The sequence below is a fragment of the Bufo bufo genome, chromosome 3, assembly GCF_905171765.1.
Source record: "Bufo bufo chromosome 3, aBufBuf1.1, whole genome shotgun sequence".
Classification (NCBI taxonomy): domain Eukaryota; kingdom Metazoa; phylum Chordata; class Amphibia; order Anura; family Bufonidae; genus Bufo; species Bufo bufo.
The window spans coordinates 507,480,224-507,502,723 of NC_053391.1; positions in this window are offsets into that span (position 1 = coordinate 507,480,224).

The following is a 22,500-nucleotide window of genomic DNA, read 5'->3' on the forward strand; positions in this document are numbered from 1 at the left end:
CCCCTAGAATGCCAGGGCAGTATAACTACCCCACAAGTGACCCCATTTTGGAAAGAAGAGACCCCAAGGTATTCGCTGATGGGCATAGTGAGTTCATGGAAGTTTTTATTTTTTGTCACAAGTTAGTGGAATATGAGACTTTGTATGAAAAAAAATAAATAAAAAAAAATCATAATTTTCCACTAACTTGTGACAAAAAATAAAAAATTCTAGGAACTCGCCATGCCCCTCACGGAATACCTTGGGGTGTCTTCTTTCCAAAATGGGGTCACTTGTGGGGTAGTTATACTGCCCTGGCATTTTCCAGGGGCCCTAATGTGTGGTAAGTAGGTAAATGACCTGTGAAATCCTAAAGGTGCTCTTTGGAATGTGGGCCCCTTTGCCCACCTAGGCTGCAAAAAAGTGTCACACATGTGGTATCGCCGTACTCAGGAGACGTTGGGGAATGTGTTTTGGGGTGTCTTTTTACATATACCCATGCTGGGTGAAAGAAATATCTCGGCAAAAGACAACTTTTCCCATTTTTTTATACAAAGTTGGCATTTGACCAAGATATTTATCTCACCCAGCATGGGTATATGTAAAATGACACCCCAAAACACATTCCCCAACTTCTCCTGAGTACGGCGATACCACATGTGTGACACTTTTTTGCAGCCTAGATGCGCAAAGGGGCCCACATTCATTTTATGAGGGCATTTTTAGACATTTGGATCCCAGACTTCTTCTCACGCTTTAGGACCCCTAGAATGCCAGGGCAGTATAAATACCCCACATGTGACCCCATTTTGGAAAGAAGACACCCCAAGGTATTCAATGAGGGGCATGGCGAGTTCATAGAATTTTTTTTTTTTTGGCACAAGTTAGCGGAAATTGATATTTTTTATTTTTTTCTCACAAAGTCTCCCGTTCCGCTAACTTGGGACAAAAATTTCAATCTTTCATGGACTCAATATGCCCCTCACGGAATACCTGGGGGTGTCTTCTTTCCGAAATGGGGTCACATGTGGGGTATTTATACTGCCCTGGCATTCTAGGGGCCCTAAAGCGTGAGAAGAAGTCTGGAATATAAATGTCTAAAAAAATTTACGCATTTGGATTCCGTGAGGGGTATGGTGAGTTCATGTGAGATTTTATTTTTTGACACAAGTTAGTGGAATATGAGACTTTGTAAGAAAAAAAAAAAAAAAATTCCGCTAACTTGGGCCAAAAAAATATCTGAATGGAGCCTTACAGAGGGGTGATCAATGACAGGGGGTTGATCAATGACAGGGGGTTGATCAATGACAGGGGGGTTGATCAATGACAGGGGGTTGATCAATGACAGGGGGGTGATCAATGACAGGGGGGTGATCAATGACAGGGGGGTGATCAGGGAGTCTATATGGGGTGATAACCACAGTCATTGATCACGCCCGTGTAAGGCTTCATTCAGACGTCCGGATGCGTTTTGCGGATCCGATCCATCTATCAGTGCATCCGTAAAAATCATGCGGACATCTGAATGGAGCTTTACAGGGGGGTAATCAATGACAGGGGGGTGATCAGGGAGTCTATATGGAGTGATCACCACAGTCATTGATCACGCCCGTGTAAGGCTTCATTCAGACGTCCGGATGCGTTTTGCGGATCCGATCCATCTATCAGTGCATCCGTAAAAATCATGCGGACGTCTGAATGGAGCTTTACAGGGGGGTAATCAATGACAGGGGGGTAATCAATGACAGGGGGGTGATCAGGGAGTCTATATGGGGTGATCACCACAGTCATTGATCATGCCCCTGTAAGGCTTCATTCAGACGTCCGGATGCGTTTTGCGGATCCGATCCATCTATCAGTGCATCCGTAAAAATCATGCGGACGTCTGAATGGAGCTTTACAGGGGGGGTAATCAATGACAGGGGGGTGATCAGGGAGTCTATATGGGGTGATCACCACAGTCATTGATCATGCCCCTGTAAGGCTTCATTCAGACGTCCGGATGCGTTTTGCGGATCCGATCCATCTATCAGTGCATCCGTAAAAATCATGCGGACGTCTGAATGGAGCTTGACAGGGGGGTAATCAATGACAGGGGGGTGATCAGGGAGTCTATATGGGGTGATCACCACAGTCATTGATCATGCCCCTGTAAGGCTTCATTCAGACGTCCGGATGCGTTTTGCGGATCCGATCCATCTATCAGTGCATCCGTAAAAATCATGCGGACATCTGAATGGAGCTTTACAGGGGGGTAATCAATGACAGGGGGGTGATCACCACAGTCATTGATCATGCCCCTGTAAGGCTTCATTCAGACGACCGGATGCGTTTTGCGGATCCGATCCATGTATCAGTGCATCCGTAAAAATCATGCGGACATCTGAATGGAGCTTTACAGGGGGGTGATCAGGGAGTCTATATGGGGTGATCACCACAGTCATTGATCATGCCCCTGTAAGGCTTCATTCAGACGTCCGGATGCGTTTTGCGGATCCGATCCATCTATCAGTGGATCCGTAAAAATCATGCGGACGTCTGAATGGAGCTTTACAGGGGGGTAATCAATGACAGGGGGGTAATCAATGACAGGGGGGTGATCAGGGAGTCTATATGGGGTGATCACCACAGTCATTGATCATGCCCCTGTAAGGCTTCATTCAGACGTCCGGATGCGTTTTGCGGATCCGATCCATCTATCAGTGGATCCGTAAAAATCATGCGGACGTCTGAATGGAGCTTTACAGGGGGTTGATCAATGACAGGGGGGTAATCAATGACAGGGGGGTGATCAGGGAGTCTATATGGGGTGATCAGGGGCTAATAAGGGGTTAATAAGTGACGGGGGGGGGTGTAGTGTAGTGTAGTGGTGCTTGGTGGGACTTTACTGAGCTACCTGTGTCCTCTGGTGGTCGATCCAAACAAAGGGGACCACCAGAGGACCAGGTAGCAGGTATATTAGACGCTGTTATCAAAACAGCGTCTAATATACCTGTTAGGGGTTAAAAAAAACACATCTCCAGCCTGCCAGCGAACGATCGCCGCTGGCAGGCTGGAGATCAACTCTCTTACCTTCCGTTCCTGTGAGCGCGCGCGCCTGTGTGCGCGCGTTCACAGGAAATCTCGCGTCTCGCGAGAGGACGCGCCGGCGCGTCCACCCAGAAGAGCAGGGCCGCCGCAAAGACGCAATCCTGCGTACGGCGGTCCTGAGGAGGTTAAATAAGAAAATAGATGTTTTAAATGAAAAGCTTGAACCCTTTCGTATTTTAGAGGGTTACCAGGAATTATAATACATGTCAGAGAGAATTGATGAAAGAGGAAGCAGAAATTAAAATAAAATAAAAACATTTATGTGGGATTTGGCCTTGCCCAAGTGTTGCAGCGCTCAATATAAACTTATCCATATAAACTCATCCAAATATCACAGTGCAGCAAAATATTCTGCCACAGCACCATAAAATACACGTCCCCAGAAGCTGCCCCTTTGTGGGGGCTCTCCTTCTCCACTTGTCTATACTTAGGATATGGAAAAGGCAAATGAAGACCTGAGGCCGCCAGCACAGAGCCAGCCTTACCTTGAGGATCCTGCCTGGTCTTTCAGCGCTATCATACGTACAGAAGAATAAAGCACTACATCCCGTAGTGTCTACTCATTCTCTTTCCTCATCTTCAGGGAGAGCCTGAAATGCATTATGGCAATGACTGCATGGATCCAGTTCACATCACTTTTCAGTTTCAGCACATGGTTATACATGTACACTGCGGGCCAGATTTATCATGACTCTGACAGCTCACTCCACTTTAACATATGGCTAAAGTCAGTTTTAGCCAAGTCAGATTTATGATTGGCCCTTTAAGACTGTAATAAATGTGGTTTGACAGTAGCAGTTTATCTGTCAGTAAGCAGCTTTACAAAAGTCGCACATCTTTACGAAAAAGTCCCACGTTTTTATGAAAAAGTCGCATGTTCTATTAAAAAGTCTCATAAGATAAGCATGGTCCTCACTGGAGTGAAATTGCGACTTTTTTGCGACTTTTTAAATAGTCCCAATAGTAAATCTGTCTAGAGATTAATTTACATAAGAAAACATGCCCACTTTCAGAAAACTGGCGAGCATAGTGCAGAGCAGAAAAAAGTCGCAAATTTGTACGCAGTTTTAGCGTTTGGGACTTTTGTTGGGACTTTTTCACTCCATTATTCTGACCTGAGCTAATGATAAATCTGGCCCTGCGTGTTTTCTCCTCACATTCTATATGCTGCTTGCTCACATTACACTTTTCCTTTCACCCTTTCCTCTCACCTTTCTGAAACTTCCTTCCTCTGCCTTCTTGAATAAGTGCCTATATTGTTGTGTTCACAGGTCCAAGCCACCATAACGACTTCTTTCAGTGACATCTCCACTGATGTAGACATTCTTTTTCCTCATCTTCTCCATTAGGGTCAGATTGTTATGACAACTTCTTTCGGCCGTGTCTTACCTTTGCAAAGTTTGCCACACAGATATCTTAGATTTCTCACTTTTCGATCATGCTCCCATCCTGGTGCCTCAACAGTATCAACCTGCAGCCAACCCCAATACTGTGCCCACTGTGCACTCTAATACCCCAAAATACTATACTACAGAAAATAAGTGCCTCCTGTAATAATAATGCCCCTGTACTGCCCTAGCATTAATAATGCACCAGTAGTGCTGCCAGAATTGGTAATGCCTTTTACAGTACTTCCAGTAATAATGCTCCCTATAGTGCACCCAGTAATAATAATGCCCCTATAATACCCCCTTTAATTCCCCTATAATGCCCCATAATGTGCTCCAGTAATAATAATGCCCCATTAGTGCCTGCTGGTTTAGGGTTGCCACCTCTATCTGGATAATTTTTATACTTGTGTCCTATTTTTCAAGTACCTCGCTTTCAGAAGTACAGCAGCAAGTGGCCCCATCAGAAAAAAAAAAAAAACTTCCTAAAACACTGGTAGGGCAAACACTACGGAGGTTCTCAAGCAGAAAAGTATTCAATAATAGTGTATTGTGTGTCAAGTATAAAGATAAGATGGATGTCCTTATATTAACAACCATTAATGTCCATGGCAGCCACTGCATCTCATTACCAGGTACCAGTACAGAGACCTTCAAGCCAGAATGTATCATTGACTAATATGAAAATGGGAGGAGTGACCTTGTCAGATCAATTCCTGAAGCCGTACAGAACCCTGCAGAAATTGAGGGTGTGGTACAAAAAACTGCCCATGCATATTATGCAGACGGCATTGTAGAATACATACCTGCTACATCAATGTGCAGGCCATAGGATAACGTTTTACAAGGGCAACATTTTTCAAACTAAGTTCCCAAACAAGGAAAAGATAAAGAACAAAAAAGGAGTGTGTTCCAAGATAGGGATTAGAAAGGACACCATTTATCAATACAACACCTGCCCCAATAAACCAGGACTGTGTATGAAAGAATGTTTTAGAACTTATCTTTTCATTTTTTATTTAAACCACCTTTTCTTTACCTTAATTTACTCCGCAGCTTTTACCACCCCAAATGCTGCATGCTGCTCCCTCCCTTCTGACCTCTGCTGCATGCCAGGCTGCAGATAACTGCCCTGTGTAGGTTTTGCGGTGTCCAGAAGACCCCACATTTATGTGCGAGGCTGAAGTTGCATTAGCAAGGCACATTACCTTTTTAATTTTCATCCATGCTGTGTGTTCAGGTAATACATAGCAGTCCTATATGGGTTAATGCAGAGTATCGTTGAACTGGGACTTCTGAGAAAAAAATTGCAATTTTGCCCCCTCACTATCTACTGCACATTAATTTTGGATCCACATCTGGGTCAAAATGCCCACTCCACTGCTAGATAAACACCTTAAGGAATGTTGTTTCTTAAATGGTTTCAACTATACTAGTACATCAAAGGCTCTGTAAATTTAACCAGGCAGCCATAAACCGTTCAAGCAAAATCTGTGTTCCTGTACAGCAAAGGTGCTCCTTTCCATCTGAGCCCAGATAGCAGATAACAGCCACATTTGGAGTACTGTGGTACATGGGAAAAGCAATATTAACAAATTTTGTGGTGGTCGTCACCAGGAACACCAGCTGGGAACAATATATTTAGCACTTAAATGGTATATCTGAAAACTCTGCCCAATCTGATGCACATTATCTTTAGGACAAATTTAGGACAAAATGTTCACTAAAGCCTACTGCAAATGTGACAATGCACCCATAAACCGTTCAAACAAAATCCTTGGCTCAATAAGCCAAAGGTGCTCCTTCCATTCTGAGCCCTTCCATGTGGCAAGTAGGTGGCACATAGCAGTCACATGTGAAGTACTGCGGTACCTGATAGCACCAACTGAACAACTTTCAGGGCAGTTGTTTCTAGTGACACAAGCTGGGCACAATATATTTGGCACTTCAATTGTAATTTTCACTCTTTACCAGCCCCTGTGTATTAACCCAACAACTGTGGGTCAAAATTATCGATACACCCCTAGATGATTGATTTAAGGGTTATAGTTCCCAAAATGAAGTCACTTCTTGTGCGTTTCAACTGTACTAGTACTCTGCTAACTCAAGATGGCACCCAAAAACCATTCAAGTCAAATCTGTGCTCCAAAAGCCAAATAGTGTTCCTTCCATTTGGAAGCCTTCGTGCCCAAACAATAGTTTACCACCACATATAAGGAATTGCCCTACTATGGAAAAATTGCATTGTAACAACTTGTGGGTGCTTTGTCTACTAGTACCCCTTTTGAAAAAGAAAATTTTAAACTAAAACCACATATTCGAAAAAAGAATATTTTCAATTTCTTAGCCTTCTTCTAATCAAGTCTGTGAGCAAGGGGTGTATTTTCCAAAAAGCGGGTTTTAGGGGGGATTCTTTTGTTTTGGCACCTCAAGGCCTCTGCAAACCTAAAATGCTATCTGAATCTGAAAAAAATTTCTTAATAAAAATGAGGCCCCAAAATCCACAACGTGTTTCTTCATTTCTGAGGATGGAATTCGGGTCAAGTAGCGCTCTAGGGCCACAAATGGGATATTTCAAAAATTTCTGATTCATGGTAAAAAATATGGAGTTTAGATTTTTTTCTTGTACAGAAAAAACCTTTATCTCCAATTTTCAATAATTCATGTGAAAACTCTAAAGGGTTAAAAATTCTAAATGTAATTTTGAATACTTTGAGGGGTGTACTAAAATGGGGCGATTTATGGTAGGTTTCTAATATGTAGTAACCTCAAAGCCACATAGGACCTGCATCGGTCCCTAGCTTTTTGAAATGTTCTAGAAAATTTGTAAAATTGCTGTTAAACCAATAATCTCTCTAGCATCCTAAAAATATTAAAGTGTATTTAAAAAATGATGACAACGTAAAGTAGACACATGGCAAATGTTAAATAAGAGCTATTTTGTATTACATGACTTCAAGATTTCATTGCATAAAATTTTAAATTTTAAAAGTATCTAATTTTACCCAATTCTTGTTAAATTTCAGATTTTTATTACACAAAAACAAAAAGCTTGTCAACCTAAATTTACCACTAACACAAAGTACTACAAAAAGCAATATCAGAATCCAATGGACAGGTAAAAGCGCTCCAAAGATATTACCACTTAAATACCGTAGACAAGTCCGATTTGAAAAAATGGGGTTCTATCCTGAATTCCAAAATAGGTAACGGGGATAATTTTAAAACACATTCCATCAAAATCTCAAAAAGAGGCCAGGACAAAGAAAATAAAAAAAATAAAGCTAGAGGAGAGGTGAAGATTTCAACCTATGATATCCCTATTTATTCTTGCTCCAGATTGAATGTCCCACTTGATAAGGGTGATCCTGTGTCAGGAACCTATTCTCAAATGGAAAATGACTGCAGCACTTGTACTTAGGCTTTGTGTGTGTAGTGTCCCACTAGGTAGGCGTGGGCACTACACAAGGGTCAATTGGGTGACGTGTTACTCCTGCTCACAAGGGACAGTAATATTACATTTAACTGTGCACTTTAATGTATTTTTCGATGTATTTTTACATGCAATGTTTCCCCTGTGTCATGCATAGCAGGCCTATTAGGGTGAAGTTAGGCATCCTAGACACTAGAGGGAGATAGGGAGCCCCTAGTATAAATGTTCAGGCCCAGACAGGGAGGAGTTTAGGTCATAGTCAGGAGTCTGTGGAGACAGAAGTGAGAAGGCACCAGCCCGAGATATGCTGAGAGCCTCCTCCTGACATGCAGCTAGATAGTCCTGGTTTCTAGTTGCACTAGGAGGCTAGGAAGAGTACAGCCTGCCTGGAGACCAGTCATCCAACTAACACAGATGAGATACCCCAGTAGTAGGACAGCACCTCCTGGGAGAAACCTGCAGCCACCTTTCAAATCCAGCAGTGAAGACAGCTAGGAAAAGAATGTATTGTAACCTTAAGCAAGTGCCAATACTGGAGGAAGGATTTTTATACCAAGGATTTAAGCCAGCACTTAGGCACCCGGCCTTGGGATCCAGCCAGCTAGAATAGCTGTGGGGATAGAGCAGCATTGCACTGCAAAGCATTAACTGTTTGCCCTCCAAGTATCTTGCAAGATTGAAACCTGCTGTGAAGTAAACCTGCTGTGCATTTAGTATTGTAAAGGACTGCATTATCATCTACTGCAACTGTATGTATAAAGTTGGACTGTTTCCTGAAGTAAAGCAACATTTGATTTACCAACTGCGTACTCTATTAATCCTCCTACAAATCGGTGTGCCATCGTTACAGGCACTGGCGTCACGATCCTTAAAGGGACCTTACCTAAGGCACTCAAAACACCTACAACATCCAGGGCACCTCACCCAACATCAGGCCTGGTCCCTATCTACAGAGTGGGCCCCAGAGGAACTAGTGTCTGCCTCTCCTTCACTGTTGCATGCCTGCCCAGGGTTCTCCTCAGAAAAGTGAGTAACCCTCGATTGCCCATACCGTGACCTCACTGTCGCTGTACCCTGTAGGTCTGGCGTGCTGCATGTGGATCTGTCATGGACGGATCCGTTCAGATAATACAACCGTCTGCATCCGTTAAGAACGGATCCGTGTGTATTATCTTTAATATAGCCAAGACGGATCGGTCTTGAACACCATTGAAACTCAATGATAGACGGATACCTTTTTTATTGTCCCAGATTGTGTCAGTGAAAACGCTGCTTGCAAGCAGCGTTTTGGTGTCCGTCTCCATAGCGGAATGGAGACTGAACTGATGCAAAGTGATGCATTCTGAGCGGATCCTTTTCCATTCAGAATGCATTAGAATACAAACTGATCAATTTTGGACCGCTTGTGAGAGCCCTGAATGGATATCACAAACGGAAAGCCAAAACGCGAGTGTGAGTTGCAAAGGTGAAACTGAGGTTTATTCCATAAAGGTTAAATCCCATGATGTTTCTGCCAAATATAAGCCTGGTAGTCCCTGAAACAGATACAGTACCACCACCACCACAACGAAGGCTGTTCCATCTACGATATTGGTGGATATATGAAATATGCATCAAATACTTGACAACAGTATGGTGGATGCACACTGATGGAGCTGGTGTGGAAGACAAACACCCACCAAAAACTTACACACTCAAACCACATCTGAATCTGTAACTCACAGCACCAGAGCCAAACTGTTATATTGTCAAATATTTATTTACAAAAAGACTAATTCCAATTCAAGATGTCTATGCAGTCATAGGAGCACCATACAAGTTCTAACACGTTTATCTATAAAAATAAACAATAGTTCATCGAGAAACATTAGAATGCCAAATAATTGGTGGAATAGATACAAACACCACACCCCAGCATGTAAGGAGGCACATACAATATACAGTAGGTTTATACAACATAAAAACCCATCATGTCACTTTACATATTTCAACATAGAATGTTTGTTCAATAACTGTGTAAGTTTATGCCAGATGGTGTAAGATATAAGTACAGTTTACTGGCAGAGTTCTACTTTGAGATGAAATGGAAATCCCTCAACAGACAACCACACTGTTATAGCAGTCAGTAGGGAAAATGCGGACAGTGAGCCCTAACTGGAACCCCGCCCGCTTTCCGTGCCTACTTGCAGTGCAAGCCCTAGTCAGCAAGTCCGCAACTGGTCGGTGTTCCCTATCCTACTAAGGTGCAAGACAGACGAAACCACACAAAAGCAGAGTCGTACAGGAATGGTTCGGAACCAGGACGATACAATACCAAATCAAGAGACAGAGGGTAGTCAAATAGACAAGCCAAGATCAGAACTAAACTGAAGACACAGTACCAAAAACACAAGCAGAGAGTGGTAAAAACAAGCTATGGTCAGTAATATGAGCAATCCAAACACATAGATAGAACTGGAACTGGGGGAAAATCTAGGGAGTCAGAGACTTTCACTGGCACTGGTATAAGGGCAGGATGCGGTTTAAATAGAGCACAGAGTCCCAGGATCCATTAGTCAAAACACTAGCACACAGGAATAGATCAGCTGAGCAATCAGCCCACTGCTATTCTCCCCCAGCACATGTCCACTGAGGGGGAGAAAGAGCATTGTATTCTGTTCCTAAGGACGCTGCCGCATCACAGGGGGGTGTTGCCATGCAGAATGGAATGGGGGTGTGGCCCAGCAGCGCGTCTCTCCTGGCGTGGCTGCGCCAAAGCCAGGGACCACAGCGCTGGAGCCCGGATAGGTAAGTACAATACCGAAGTACACTAGTGAAGTAAATTATGCACTACCTAGCTGCAAACATATGCATAATCATGTGTCTTAAGTAGAGATGAGCAAATCAAAGCTGACGAAGTGGAATTCGATCCGAATTTCAGGAATTATTCGATTTGCACCGAATCTGAATTTCCTCAAGCTTCGTGGTAATAATTCGCATTTTATCCTAAAATGGCTGCTGCACATGTTAGGACATGGAGCAAGGAACTCTGGGAGCAAGGGATCGCCGACAATGCCATGCATGCAGTCAATCAGCAGCCAGCCAGCCCTGTGATGCAACAGGCCTATAAATAGCCTCAGCCATCTCGGATTCAGCCATTTTCCAGTGTACTTAGTGCAGGGAGAGACATTAGCAGGTGCTAGGGAAAGTGCTAGGAAAGACTTGAAAACTTATATTTTGCTCAATAGAAGTTCAGGGATAGAGCATTAGAAGTGTGCGGAAAGGATAGGGAGGAATTATTACACAGTATTGAAGCAGAACAGGTTTCAATAGGGGTGTTTACAGCCGGGGTAATAGGAACAATTCTGGGGATCCAAACTGCCATTATACTGCTGCTCATTTCAGGTTTGCAATACCTCTGTAATTCCAGCAAACCGTTCTTGTTATTGGGGCCTTATTAGCCCTTGTGCGGTGCAGTTATATATATGTTCTAAAGCCTTTTTTTATCATGTATTAGTGGGGGGGGGGAAGGGGCTTATTAGCCGTTGTGCGGTGAGGTGAGAAAATTAAAGCCCTTTTTGGCGTGTATTAGTGGCAAAAATAAACTTTATTTGCCGTTCACGGCCGCAGTTATATGTTCTAAAGTCTTTTTTTGGCATGTATTAGTGGGGAAAAAAAAAAGGGCTTATTAGTAGGGTTGAGCGAACCCGAACTGCAAAGTTTGTGTTCGTACCGAACTTTACGGTGTTCGGCACCCGAACCCAAACATTTCAGTAAAAGTTCGGGTTCGGGTTCGGTGTTCGGGTAATATTAATATACCATCGGATGGGAGTTTTCTCAAATCCGATGGTATATTTTAACTTAAAGCGTCCCCATCACCATGGGAACGCCTCTATGTTAGAATATGCCATCGGATTTGAGTTAGATCGTGAAAACTCAGATCCGACAGTATATTCTAACACAGAGGCGTTCCCATAGTGATGGGGACGCTTCAAGTTAGAATATACTGAGAACTGTGGACCTGAGGGGTTTATTGTGCGGATCACAGCCCCCTGTAAGAGATCAGGTGCTGCCAGGCAGCAGGGGGCCAGACCCCCCTCCCTCCTCAGTATTAAAATCATTGGTGGCCAGTGCGGCCCCCCCATCCCTCCCCAGTATTAAAATTATTGGTGGCCAGTGCGGCCCCCCCACCCCCTCCCTATTCAAATCATTGGTGGCTAGTGCAGCCACCCCACCCCCTATTAAAATCATTGGTGGCTAGTGCGGCCCACCCACCCCCTATTAAAATCATTGGTGTCCAGTGCGGCCTCCCTTCTCCCCCCCCTAATTAAAATCAATGGTTAACAACCCCCCCCAATCATTGGTGGCAGCAGAGCAGCAGTTCCGAGCAGTTTAATCGCTGGGGCTCCGTTCGGTTACCATGGCAGCCAGGACGCTACTGCAGTCCTGGCTGCCATGGTTACTGTAGCGGGGTTCAAAAGGTGCACTTGGTCCCCCATTGGCCGCAGACCTGCTGCTTATCTTCAGGATTGAGGATCTGTGTTTGACCTCGTTCCCAGTGCAGCTTTACTAGCTGGGTGGCTCACTGCTCCTAAGTCTGCCCTGAGCGCCGAGCTGATCACTCGGTGCTCGACTGGTTGGTCTGTCGGTCATGTGACGCTGGCCACGTCACATGACCCTCACTCCCCACTATAAATACAGGCAGCCTGCTGGCCACAGGTTGCCTGTTAATTTAGGTTCCACCTGTGGTTTTGTCTTTCCTGGCGTACTTACCTCCTGCTGAATTCCTGACGATCCTCTGCCTGCTCCTTGTGTACTTTGCTGCTCTCCTGGTATTCTGACCCCGGCCTCCTCCTGACGATCCTCTGCTGACTCCTTTGGTACTACACGACTCTCCTGGTATTTATGACACTGGCTTCTCCTGACAATTCTCTGCTTGCTCCATTTGTACTTTGTAGCTTTTCCTGGTATTGACTCGGTCTGTTCTCATTCTGTTGTTTGTCTGTCTGTCATCCCTGCACTTAGTCCAAGCTAGGGATTGCCGTCCAGTTGTCCCCTGTCATTAGGACTCGCGAGGCAAGTAGGCAGGGCCAGGGGTAAGGGTGGAGTGCAGTGGTTACTTCCCTCCCCCCTGTGTGTGTGTGTACGCGACCGTTACAGTTACTTAGCACTTTTAGCAGCATTATACTTACATGCGCTGTCTGTGGCCGGCCGGCGCGCCTCCTACTGGTAAGTGAAAGGTCTGTGCGTCGCATTGCTTATAGCACAGACCTGTCACTTACCAGTAGGAGGAGCTTCCAGCCGGCCACAGACAGTGCACGTAGGTATAATGCTGCTAAAAGTGCTAAGTAACCATGGCAGCCAGGACTGTAGTAGCATCCTGGCTGCCATGGTAACCGATCGAAGCCCCAGCGATTAAACTGGGACTCCGATCGGAACTGCCGCGCCGCGGCCACCAATGATGGGGGGAGGGGGTTGTTAACCAATGATTTTAATTAGGGGGGGAGAGGGGAGGCCGCACTGGACACTAATAATTTTAATAGGGGGGGCCGCACTAACCACAATGATTTTAATAGGGGGGGCCGCACTGGCCTCCAATGATTTTAATACTGGGGATGGAGGGAGGGGGGGCCACACTGGCCACCAATGATTTTAATACTGGGGAGGGAGGGGGGTCTGGCCCCTGCTGCCTGGCAGCACCTGATCTCTTACAGGGGGCTGTGATCCGCACAATTAACCCCTCAGGTGCGGCAGGGGGCAGTTATGTACACAGTTCTTAGTATATTCTAACTTGAAGCATCCCAATCACCATGGGAATGCCTCTGTGTTAGAATATACTGTCGGATCTGAGTTTTCACGATTGTGAAAACTCAGATCTGAAAAAGCTAATACTATTATTCTCTGTTATAACAATGTTTTTTTAAAGTTCGGCCGAACTCCCCGAACCCGAACATCTAGGTGTTCGCTCAACTCTACTTATTAGCCATTGTATGGTGAAGTGAAAAAATTACAGCCCTTTTTGGTGTGTATTAGTGGCAAAAAAAACTTTATTTGTCGTTTACGGCCGCAGTTATTTGTTCTAAAGTCTTTTTTTGGCGTTTTTTAGTGGGGAAAAAGAAAAAGGGCTTATTAGTCATTGTGTGTTGAAGTGAGAAAATTACAGCCTTTTTTGGCTTGTATTAGTGGCAAAAAAAATATTATTTGCCGTTCACGGCCGCCGTTATATGTTCTAAAGCCTTTTTTTGGAGTGTATTAGTGGGGGGGAAAGGGCTTATTAGCCGTTGTGTGGTGAAGTGAGAAAATTAAAGCCCTTTTTGGCGTGTATTAATTTCCTTTTATTTACTTATTTGATGTAACAGTATGTCAGACAGAGAAGTGACAGGCCCTGTACAGGGGAGGGGCACGGGCCTAAAAGTTTCTGGCGCAGGCACAGGTCGCAGCAGAGTAAGGGGGGAGTGGCAGCAGAGTCACCTCGAGAGGCCTGAGCTCCCAGTGTCAGCTTGTTGTCGTGTCTTGACCAGCAACCCAGCGGTTCTTAAATGATTGACTCGATCTTGTGACATCAGACACCCCCAGCCAAGAGTCAGTGGGTTTGTCAGACACAACCCTTAGTTGGCATGGTCTGGGAGCAGGCCCTGTGCCCTCACCTATCCACAACCTGCTTCTGTCTTTTTCTGTTCCCTCAGCCAGAGAATACTATATCCTGTGGGCTCAGCTCCACTATACAGCGAGGACGATCAGCAGCCACTGCCCAGTCAAGATCCGGAGGAGACATCCGCCTCTTCCTCTGGTAGGCGGGCAAGTAGTGATGAGGAGAGTGGTGTGGGAGCTGGTGTTATGAACGGTCAGGCTCCTGGCTCAGAGACCGTTGAGGAGAACATCAGTGACGTGTAGACAGTACTCGATAATGATGCAGCCGATCGCAATTGGGTGGCAGCAGTGGGAGGTTGGGAGCCAAACGTGCCGGGGGTAGACCACCCGCTTCGCAGGAGCCTACCTGCCCGGAAAGAAGTGGTTCACGGAGGCAGTGGCGGTAGCAGTCAGTCAGTGCAGAGTGTTGAGGTTAAATTTGCCTACTCGGCAGTGTGGCAGTTTCTTGTTAAGCCGCCGGGGGGTGAACATGGCCATTTGTCGAATCTGTCAGCAGAAGGTTAAGCTTTGCCAGGTGCCAATGTTGGCACCACAGTCCTGCGTCAACATATGCAGCCTCACCAAAAAGTGGCCTGGGAGAACCATGGCTCCAATGTGGTGGTGGCAACTGCTCGATCACCCAGTGGCACGCACACACACATTTCAGGCAGTCAAGGCTCCACCACTTCAGCCAAAGAAAGCTGTCCGTCCTTCCCATCGTCTGCTGGTCCTGATGCTCCTGCTTCTCCTCCTCGTAGTCAGTCATTCCGTCAGCAATCGATCACCGAAGTGATTGCCAAGAGACAACAGTATGCATGCACTCATCCAACGGCGCAGAAGCTGAACGTGCTCCTGGCCAAGCTGCTGGTACTGCAGTCCCTCCCTTTCCAAGTGGTGGACTTGCACATTTCAGAGAACTGATGGCTTGTGCCGAGCTGAGGTGAAGAGTCGCAAGCCATCATTCCTTTGCCAAAAATGCAGTACCAGCCCTGCACACATATGTAGAACAGAAGGTGGGTCAGTCCTTGAGCCTGTCGGTGTCTGCCAAAGTGCACGGCAGCGCCTACGTGTGGAACTGTAACTACGGTCAAGGACAATATATGTTCTTTACTGCCCACTGGGTAAATGTGGTTCCTGCCCAGTAAAACCAGAAACTTGGCCAGGTGACGCCGCTTCCGCCTCCACGTTCTCATGCTGTTGGTCCTGTGACAATGTTTGCCTCTGCCTCCTCATCCTCCACCTTGTTCTCAGCCTCCACTGCAGGGACAATTCAATGTGCCCCACCAGAATACCACATGTACAGGACACGGCGGTGTGACTCTGTTCTGCACCTAGGTTGCCTGGGCTAACGGAGTCACACAGGGAAGGAACTGCTCTGCGTCCTTCATCAAGAAATCGAATCCTGTCTTTCTCCGCAACAAATCAAAATCGGAACCATGGTGACCGACAATGGGAAGAACATGTGTCAGTGCTGCGTCAAGGAGGGCTGAAACATGCGCCCTGCATGGCGCACATGTTCAATCTGGTTGTCAAGCATTTCCTGAAGTCTTCCACCCATCTGCAAGTCATCCTAAAAATGGCCAGGAAACTTTGCATGCACTTCAGCCACTCGTACACCACCAAGCACACCCTCCTTGAGCTACAGCGGCAGAACAGCATACCCCAACATAGGCTGATATGCGACGTTTCCACCCGCTGGAATTCCACCCTCCTTATGTTGGACTGACTGTACGAACAGAGAAAGGCCATAAACGATTTCTTGATGATACAGGCGGACAGAGATACTCCCCTATGTAACTTCGATGTTAGCCAGTGGCAGCTCATGCGTGACACCTGCCGTTTTCTCATGCCCCTTGAGGAGGCCACTTTATTCGTCAGTCACCAAGACTATGGGCAGGGCAGTTTCTAGGGAAATTTACCAATAGGGCGAATATCAAAGAAGCGATTGTGGGCGGATCTCTGCAGTACCCCATTGTAGTTGATGGGGGCGGCGGACATTCAGTCTGCAGTGCCGGATCCAGTGAATTCCCGAAGGTTGTTCTCACCTGGAACAGCCTGCCAGAATCACTAATGCAGTTGTGAAAGTAGCCTAATACAGGTCCACATACCTCTTACATCCAGTGATGTCTCCTTTTATGTAGATGTTCTCTTTCTTTATCTTCTTCATTCAGACCAGACCACCATGATGATTTCTTTCAGCCATCTCTTCTCTCTGCTGAGTTTGACAGACATCTTAGTGTCCTACTTTTCCATCATCCTCCCACCTTCTCAACATCCCATCATGCACCCCTAAACTATACTGCATAAATTGATAAACCCCCTGAAAATACTAGTTACACACAGATAGCGCCCCCTTCAATAATTATTGGAACACAATGCTCTAAAAAATAACTGCACACAGCAAATAGTGTCCCTGACACTAATAGTGTAACCATAATAGAAACATAGAATGTGTCGGCAGATAAGAACCATTTGGCCCATCTAGTCTGCCCAATATACTGAATACTATGAATAGCCCCTGGCCCTATCTTATATGAAGGATGGCCTTATGCCTATTCCATGCATTCTTAAACTCCTTCACTGTATTTGCAGCTACCACTTCTGCAGGAAGGCTATTCCATGCATCCACTACTCTCTCAGTAAAGTAATACTTCCTGATATTACTTTTAAACCTTTGCCCCTCTAATTTAAAACTATGTCCTCTTGTAGCAGTTTTTCTTCTTTTAAATATTTTCTCCTCTTTTACCTTGTTGATTCCCTTTATGTATTTAAAAGTTTTTATCATATCCCCTCTGTCTCGTCTTTCTTCCAAGCTATACATGTTAAGGTCCTTTAATCTTTCCTGGTAAGTTTTGTCCTGCAATCCATGCACTAGTTTAGTAGCTTTTCTCTGAACTCTCTCCAAAGTATCAATATCCTTCTGGAGATATGGTCTCCAGTACTGAGCACAATGTCCCCCAAAAACAACTGTGCTAAGCTGATACTGTGCCAGGGTGCCCCCAAAGTAATAGTGCTCCCAAAAATCCCAACAATAGTGATAATTCTGTGCCAGAGTGCACTTAGTAGTAATAGTGCTCCTACAGTTCCCCCAACAGTAATTGTGTCCCAGAAGTACGGTAATAATGCTCCCATAGTCCCCCAGTTGTATTAAAGCCCACCATAATGCCCCTGGTAGTAATAATTCTATTTATAGTGTGCGCCAGTGCAAAAAATGCCCCGTTGTGTGTCAGTAAAAAAAGACAAAAAACAAACATCTTAGTGCCCCCAGTGGAGCCAATGCCCCCAGAAAGCCCTCATGTGTTCCAATGACCCGTACTGTGTGCCACTAGAAAAAACACTTAGTTCCCCCAGTTGAGCTTAGGTGCCCATAGTGCCCCTTTAATTTGTGACACTATAAAATACTCCTATATAGTGCCCCCAGAAGATGTCCCATAGTGCCCCTCCCCTGTCCCCATAGTGTCGTCCATAATGTGCCAGTATAAAATGCCCCTATAGACTGTCCCACATAGATGCCCCCATAATGCTCCTCTCCCCCTTCCCCATAGTGGCACTAAAATGGTTGCCAGTATTAAATACCCCTATATAATGCCCCCATAGTGCTCTCCTCCCTCAATTCTCCATAGAGCCCCCCATAATGAGTGCCAGTATATAGGGCCCCCAGTAGATGCGTCCCCTCATCTTCATAGTGCCCCCCATATTGTGCCAGTATATAGGGCCCCCATAGTTCTTCCGCTCTTCTCCATAGTGCACCCCCATATTGTGCCAGTATATTGGGCCCCCATAGTGCTTCCCTTCTTCTTCATTGTGCCTCCCCCATATTGTGACAGAATATAGGGCCCCCATAGTGCTTCCCCTCCTCTCCATAGTGCCCCCCATATTGTGCCAGTATATTAGGCCCCCATAGTGCTTCCCCTCTTCTCCATGGTTCCCTCCCATATTGTGCCAGTATATAGGGCCCCCCAGTAGATGCGTCCCCTCTTCTTCATAGTGCCCCCATATTGTGCCAGTATATAGAGCCCCCATAGTGCTTCCCCTCTTCTCCATAGTGCCCCCTTCATATTGTGCCAGTATATAGTGCCCCCAGTAGATGTGTACCCTCTTCTCCATAGTGCCCCCCATATTTTGCCAGTATATAGGGCCCCCGGTAGATGCGTCCCCTCTTCTCCATAGTGCCCTCCATATTGTGCCAGTATATAGGGCCCCCATAGTGCTTCTCCTCTTCTCCATAGTGCCCCCTCCATATTGTGCCAGTATATAGGGCCCCCATAGAGCCCCCCATATTATGCCAGTATATAGGGCCCTCAGTATATGCGTCCCTTTTTCTCCATAGTGCCCCCCATATTGTGACCGTATATAGGGCCCCCATAGTGCTTCTCCTCTTCTCCATAGTGCCTCCTCCATATTGTGCCCGTATATAGGGCCCCCATAGAGCCCCCCATATTGTGCCATTATATAGAGCCTCCATAGTGCTTCCCCTCTTCTCAATAGTGCCCCCCATAGTGTGCTAGTATATAGGGCCCCCAGTAGATGCGTCCCCTCTTCTCCATAGTGCCCCCCATATTTTACCAGTATATAGTGCCCCCATAGTGCTTCCCCTCTTCTCCATAGTGCCCCCCATATTGTGCCAGTATATAGAGCCCCATAGTGCTTCCCCTCTTCTCCATAGTGCCCCCCGTATTGTGCCAGTATATAGGGCCCCCAGTAGATGCGTCCCCTCTTCTCCATAGTGCCCCCCATATTGTGCCAATATATAGAGCCCCCATAGTGCTTTCCCTCTTCTCCATAGTGCCCCCTCCATATTATGCGAGTATATAGGGCCCTCATAGTGCCCCCCCCATATTGTGCCAGTATTTAGGGCCCCCATAGTGCTTCCCCTCTTCTCCATAGTACCTTCCCATAGTGTGCTAGTATATAGGGCCCCCAGTAGATGCGTCCCCTCTTCTCCATAGTGCCCCCCATATTGTGCCAGTATATAGGGCCCCCATAATGCTTTCTATCTTCTCCATAGTGCCCCCTCCATATTGTGCCAGTATATAGGGCCCCCATAGTGCCTCTCCATATTGTGCCAGTATATAGGGCCCCCACCCCCCTTCTTGCCACAGTATACTATAAATAATAAAAACAATAAACACAAATACTTACCTTATACTGCTTAGCAATGCGATGCAGGCCCTTTTCCGGCCTGTGTCCCGTTCTGTACGGCTCAGGCGGCCCAATGACATCATCGCGCCGCCTGCACCGGCCTCTGATAGGCTACAGGCAGTAGGCCTGTAGCCTATCAGAGGAAGGGCCAAGGGAGACGACTCTCCCTTGCTTCTCCGCACCGTTCATCTGTATCGCTGTCCTGAGGACGACGATACAGATGAATTTGGAGATGAGCGCTCATCTTCACTCCTGATGCCTCCGGACAGAAAGGGCCCCTCTCCGGTGCTGGGCCCTGCAGACGGCGCCCCCTCTTCTGTCCTGAGGGATGCTCCCTGTGTGGTCGCACCCCTCGCCCGCCTCTAGAAATGGCCCTGACTACAGGATGAACAACGCAATTTTACTGATCCATATCCTGTAAAAGACTGGCTGGTCAGGGGACTGGAGACGTGGTGCCTACATCTAACGGCCACATGAGTCCTGTGAGGGCTGAACAGGGGAGGAGGAGGACATTGGAGCACAAGCAATGTGTAGCGAAATGGGTGTTTTTTCTACTCAGGTGACAGGAGAAGAGGATCAGCCAGAGATGAGGAAGACGAGGCAGATGACCCAGACACACCAAGCAGTATGCAGTGGAGATGGAGGCAGGGAGTCCCTTTGAGTCACCTACGCAAATGGCCCAATGCATGCTCACTATGCAGCAGAGGGATGACTACTAGCTCTCCACCATGTTAGACCCTCGCTACCGGTCCAAAATGGGGGCCTTTTTTACACCCTCTGAGAGGGAGGACAAACTGAACTACTATAGAAACATCCTATGTAGTCAGTTGGCCGGTGCATATCTGCGCCATTGTCCATCCCCTCGCAGGTCTGACCAGGGGGGCCCTCTGCGCTCATGTTCCACTGCCATGGCTGCTGGGGGGAGTGTGGTGGCAGGAGCAGTACCAGCTCCATCAGCAGTAGCCTGAGTCTAGAGTCGCTGATGAGCAGCTTTCTTCACCCGCATAGTGAAGAAACTACTCACCAGCAGCTACACCTGGAGCAGAACCTGAACCAGCAGGTGGTGGCATGCTTGGAGTGCACCCTGCCAGCCGTCATTGAAGATCCGCTGGGCAGACAAACTGGATTTGTGGCTGCAACTGGCCAAGTTTGCACTTTTAAAAGTGTCCTGCCCGGCCAGTGGTGTGGCATCAGAGTGACAGGAGAAGAGGATCAGCCAGAGATAGTTACCCCAAGGAGAACTCGCCTGTCCCCCCAAAATGTGGAGAGACTGACCTTTGACAAGGTGAATCAGGCATGGATTAGCCAGGATTTCCACCCACCAATGCCTGATGCATGAGATTAGATCATCCATGCTGCTTCACCCAAACCTTGACAAAAGAGACCGGTTTCTTCTAGATACCTGCCTCAGCTCCCATTCTGATGCCAAGGGCTCCTTCTTACACCGACCATCGTCAGCGGGTACTGTTAGTGCCACCCACCTCCCCACTCTGTCACCGGGTCACTCTGTGGTCTCCTGATGCTGCTGCCACCTACACACTATGTCACTTTGCCACTCTGTGGTCTCCTGATGCTGCTGCGACCTCAACACTATGTCACCTTGCCACTCTGTGGCCTCCTCATGCTGCTGCTGCCACATCCACACTATTGTGCCACTCTGTGGACTACTCATGCTGTTCCCACCCTCCCCACTTCATGACTGGGCAAATATTTTGCCTTTTTGGCCTGGTTGACATCATCATTTATTTGACCCTTCTTCTGATCTGTCAGAAAGAAGGTAAAAGAAGACTCACAACGGATCCTGTCTGTGTAGCAGCTTTAATGCCTGCATGGTCCCTTTTGGTAGCCAAAAGCAGGAGTGGGTACAAAACACAGAAGACATGTAAATATTCCATTCACTTGTCATCTCTTTTTTGGATTCACTCCTGTTTTTTTTGGCATTAGCAATACTGATGGATTACATTTACTGACTAAATTCTGACCGAGTGAAGGCAGATGATCAACAGACAGGATCCTTTTTTGGGGGTTATTCTGATGGATCAGAGGAAGGGCAAAATAATCAGTGTCAACACAAACTTACTGCTGAAACCCTCTCCACTCTGTCAGGGGGGCTCTACTTGTATAAGCGTTTAATAGAACAGGTTCTGTGTTATGCAAGTGGGTGTGGATCCACTGTGCCACTGACTGAGTATATTATGGAGGGGCGTAACTAAGCCATTACCTGGTCTTCACTAGAGCGTCTGATGGTAGGGATAGCCTTGGGCCATTAGGGTAGTTGCCAGGGGCTACTCCAGAGCAGTCCCCGAGTCAGTGGCAGCTGACCAGGGGGTCAGAGGACTTGCGTGGCCAGGAGGTTACGGGTCTGGACAGGCGGCAATCAATCGAAGTCAGTAAGCAAAGTCCGATGTCAGAGGCAGGCGGTCAATAAACAAAGTCCATAAACGAGATCAGAGGTCAGGGGCAGGCGGCAAACAGGCAAAGTTCATAAATGAAGTCTAAGGTCAGAGGCAAACGGTAAACAGGCAAAGGCCAGGAGTTCAATAAGCAAGGTCCGGTACACAGCGAAGCAGACAAGAGAGACACCATAGCACTTGGAGATAGACAAGCTAAAACCATGAGGTTTCTCAGGAATCTGTAGTAGGAAGCGCCTTTAAAGGGGTAGTCCGGGTTCATAGCTGAACCCGGACATACCCATAATATTACCCAGGCAGCCCCTCTGATGCATTTCATGCTCCGATGCCCTCCCTTGCCCTGCGCTGAATCGCGGAGGGCAAGGGCCCTTTTATTTACAATAACACACTGCCGGGCAGAGGCTTCTGCCCAGCAGTGTGTTCGGTGATATCAGCGGCTCTGATGGCC